The sequence below is a fragment of the Tupaia chinensis genome, unplaced genomic scaffold, assembly GCF_000334495.1.
Source record: "Tupaia chinensis unplaced genomic scaffold, TupChi_1.0 Scaffold000300_1, whole genome shotgun sequence".
Classification (NCBI taxonomy): domain Eukaryota; kingdom Metazoa; phylum Chordata; class Mammalia; order Scandentia; family Tupaiidae; genus Tupaia; species Tupaia belangeri.
The window spans coordinates 75,076-79,831 of NW_006159790.1; the positions used below are offsets into that span (position 1 = coordinate 75,076).

A 4,756-nucleotide genomic window follows, 5' to 3' on the forward strand; every position below is an offset into this window, starting at 1 on the left:
TTGGGCACACATGCACACACACTAAGTGTGATTTTCAAGCTACTCTCTCTGGGACTTGGATCATGGTTGATCACATGGGAACCCAGCATATAAACCACCATGTCACCTGGTGACCCCCGAAATGACAATTCTTAATGAACATGATGAGTATAAAACTCCCAAGTGCTTTGTCACAAGTGTCATAAAGCCAAGTATTGTAGAATTACGCTTGGTTTTACAGCATTTGAACACAGTTCTCTCCTGGTTGAAGGGACAATGACATCAGTTTTGGAAGATAGCAACAACTGTGTCTCCATCACAAACCACCAAAGACCCTCTGCCCATACTGCACCTTCCCATCCCCCAGATCTGGCCAAGGAGTCAGGTTAGAGCACCCTACTTATTCTCTACTTCTCTTTCAGGCTCTCTCTCTCTCTCTCTCTCTCTCTCTCTCTCTTTTTGAGAGGTTTTTGCTATAGGGCACGTGTGCTCACCGGAAAGACAGAGACAGAGAGATAGAAAGCGAGAAATCCCCCCCAGGGGGGTAGCCATGCCACAATCCCTTCTCCTCCATTCTCCTCTTAGAATCTTGGGCACACACGCACATAAACCCAGAGTGAGTTTAAGCCACTGGGTCCGGGACTTGAACCACAGTCGGCTACATGGGAGTTCAGCAACATAGACATTATGCCAACTAATGGTCCCTCTCTCTCTCTATTTTTAATATTAAAAATAAATTTTAAACTTCTCAGTTCCCTGCCATTCTTTTAAATTCTTACCTTTCCCCCTACCTCTATAGGAAATGTCAATCAGCAACCATCTATATTTGAGTTCAGAGTGTTTCTCTTTTTTTTCCTTTTCTTTTCCTTTTTATCTTTCTCACTTTTCTGCTCAGCTGTCACAAGGCCTAGAAGCTCAGTAGCCAAATATCTGAATACTTTCAGGATCAGATTAATCCTCAATTTTCATTGAATCAGGTGTGCAAAGTGAGCAAAATGGTGCTATTTAGAGACTGCATGTCACCTCCTCCTGCATTCCTCTGAAAGTTCAGATTTATCTCCAAAAACTAGGAAAAAGAGTATAATCCATAAAATGACCAGAAACCACTGCAGAGGCATAAGAAATAAGAGAAACCAAGAAAATATCTTTCCTTTAAGGGAAAAGAATAACTCCTCTTCTTCCACAGAGAATGTGAACACCTGCAACCAAGGAAAGAATGGGAGCATATATTCGAAGTGTTAAGTAAAAAACAATTTCAACCAAGAGTACTATACCCAGCAAGATTATCCTTCATGTGGGAAGAAAAGATAAAAACATTCTCAGGGGACCAGCAGTTAGTGTAATGGCTATGTCGTTGGACTCCCATGTAGTCAACCATGGTTCACATCCCGGACCCGATAGCTTGAAACTCATGCTGGGTGCATGTGCGTGCATGCCCAAGATCCCGAGAGGAGAATGGAGGAGAAGAGATTGCAGTGTGGCCATCCCCCCTGGGGGGTGATTTCTCGCTTTCTGTCTCTCTGTCTGTCTCTGTCTGTCTGGCAAGTGCACGCGCCCTATAGCAAAAACCTCTCCAAAAAAAAAAAATATTCTCAGGTAAACAAAACCTGAAAGAATTTACCAGCACCAGACAAGCTCTTCAAAAAGTGTTGAAGGGAGTGCTATACCAGGAAAATGAAATACAAACAGAAAAAAGAGAATAAGAAATGAGGAAAAAGCCCAATTTAATGGTAGGGACAAGTTCAGAAATATCAATAATAATTTTGAATGTTAACTTCCAGGATTTGACTGGAAAGATCAAACCACATTAACACTGCCAATTCAATAGAAGAGATAGTAATTACATGAATCTGAACTAGTGAAATAGAGTTTTTTGACTTTAGACTAAAACATTACTGATTTTCTTCAATGCTTTGATTTTCATACTTAAGAATTTTTGTCTTCCCTTGAACTGTTGATAGGTTCATCTATCTACTATTTGAACTGAACCTTAAACTTTTTCCCGGCTTTAACTTCTAAGAAAATTTCTCTTAACATTTTTTTATTTTGATCTATTAATACAAAATCTGTTTTTTCTTGAAATTAAAAAATACATTTAAAAATACCTATGAGTACCAATTTAATGACTACAGTAAGCTATCTAGCCCCAGCAAGGTGCTATTTTATAGTATTTCCACTTTACTCACTGAGATTTACACTTAAAGTCAGACATATATTCATAGATATGTATATATCAGCTGTGCTTACTATTGAAAGTTTTTAACTTGATTAAGATCTTCAATGAATACTTTTAAAATAAAATACTGAGTGATTCAACTTAACTAAGGTAGCTGAAGCAGTAAAAGTCACAGAAGACCTCAGGATGGTGGTTGCCAGGGGATAGGTAAAAGGGGGAAGCAGAGTTGTTTTCTTCCTTTTTAAAAAATTATTATTTATTTTATTTTAGTATCTATTATTATTCAACTTGACCACATAGAATCAGAGAGAGAGAGAGATAGTGATAAAACAAGTCACCAGGTCTGGGAATCAAACTGCAATCTGCCATGAAGGAGTCCCACACTTTAAACATCATGCCACCTGCTGGCCCCAGAGTTGTTTGTTGTTGTTGTTTTCTTTCTTTCTTTCTTTCTTTCTTTCTTTCTTTCTTTCTTTCTTTCTTTCTTTCTTTCTTTCTTCTTTCTTTCTTTCTTTCTTTCTTTCTTTCTTTCTTTCTTTCTTTCTTTCTTTCTTTCTTTCTCTTTCTTTTTTAGAATTATTTTGTTTCACTTTTTACTTATTTATTTTAATTTTATCAGAGAGGAACAGAGTGAGTAACAGAGAGAGAGAGAGAGAGAGAAAGTGAGTAAGCAAGCTACCATGTCTGAGACTTGAACTATTTTTGGCCATGTAGGAGTCCAGCGCCCTTAACCACAATGCCACCTGCTGGACCCCCAGAGTTGTTTTTCAACAGATATAAAGATACAGTTATTGGGTCAGCTTATGGTATGGTGGTTAAGGCTGCTGCATCGCACATGGTCAACTGCCTGTTAAAGTCCCAGATCTGGCAGTTTGAAACAAATACCAGGCATATGTACATGCACTCCAACACCCTGAGAGAAGAGAGTATTATGGCATGGACATTCCTCCTGGGGGAGGGTGATTTCTCACTTTCCCTCTCTCTCTGTCTCTAAGTCTGGTCAGATCATGTGCCCAATAGCAAAACTAAAACAAACAAACAAAAATAAGATCCCATTGTAACATCACATTTTACTCTATAAATATGTACTGTTATTTTTTGTTAATAAATAAATGAGTTAAAAATCTTGCAGAATACACGATGTTTAAGAAGAAAGAAATGAGATAAGAAGTCCTAGCAGAGATAGACTAAGAAAACCTAAAGGAGATTAGATCCACAAAAAAAATATAGAAAATAACTTTGTGACTGCAAAATATTAACTACGGGATTTCAACTATGTGAGTAATACCTACACATGTGAATTTAGCCCTCACATTTTCCTCCTTTCAGGTAGGCACCATGGAACCAGGAAATGATACACAAATTTCAGAATTTCTTCTTCTGGGACTTTCAGAGGAACCAGAATTACAGCCCCTCATATTTGGGCTTTTTCTCTCCATGTACATGATCACTATGTGTGTAAGCCTGCTCATCCTGCCCACCATCTCAGACTCCCACCTGCACACCCCCATGTACTTCTACCTCTTCAACCTGTCTTTGCTGACATCTTTTTCACTTCCACCACTGTCCCAAAGATGCTGGTGAACATCCAGACACAGACTAAGGCCATCACCTATGCAGGCTGCATCACCCAGATGTTCTTTTTCTGTCTTTGTAGCATTGGATGACTTCCTCCTGTCCATGATAGTATATGACCAGTATCTGGCCATCTGTCACCCCCTGCACTACACTGTTACCATGAACCCCTGGCTGCAGAGAATGCTGATTCTGACATTCTGGATCATGAGTGTCCTGTATTCCTTGTTACAAAGCTTAATGGTGTTGTGGTTGTCCTTCTGTGCACATGTGGAAATCCCCCACTGTTTCTGTGAACTTAATCAGGTGGTTCATCTTGCCTGCTTTGATACCTTTCTTAATGACATGGTGACCTATTTTGCAGCTATGCTGCTGGCTGGTGGTCCTCCTCACTGGAGTCATTTACTCTTACTCTAAGATTATTTCTTTTATACGTGCAATCTCATCAGCTCAGGATCAGTAAAGAGTTCACTGTAACAGAGATATCAATGAGTCAAATGGTCTGTTAATGATTGTGGGTGTGACTCACCCATCACAAGGATACTATGCCAGGGACAGGATGTAGGAAGAATCCTGTTATCAAATGGCCCAAAATGATCTGTTAATGTTTGGGGGCATAACACACCCCAGGTCTTCTGGAAGGAATTTTGAGAAATAGAAAAAGCAATCAGACCTCTGTCCTCAAATTACACAAAAATGAAAAATTATCTACATAATAATATCCTTGACTGGATTAATATACACTTTATTCATGCTCATAAAAAATTGTATACTGTACAGATTTACACTTTTTAAATGTAAATTTTAAAATATGTAAAAATAAAATAAGATAAGGGGTCAGTATGTGGCATGCTAGTTAAGGTGCTGGACTCCCACATTGTCCATCATGGTTCGAGTCCCAGATCTAATGGCTTTCACTTTCTCTCTCTCTCTCTCTTTCTCTCCAGCGCTCCAGCAAGTGCACATGCCCTATGGCAAAACCCTAAAACTTAGAATAAAAAAGGATCTGACCATTCCTCAAACAGA

At 39.0% G+C, this 4,756-nt stretch overlaps 1 pseudogene; it reads left to right on the forward strand.

Moving 5' to 3' along the window:
- Positions 1-255: 255 nt before the first annotated feature.
- LOC102487961 (olfactory receptor 7A10-like) lies at positions 256-4,193 on the forward strand (annotated as a pseudogene).
- Positions 4,194-4,756: the final 563 nt, after the last annotated feature.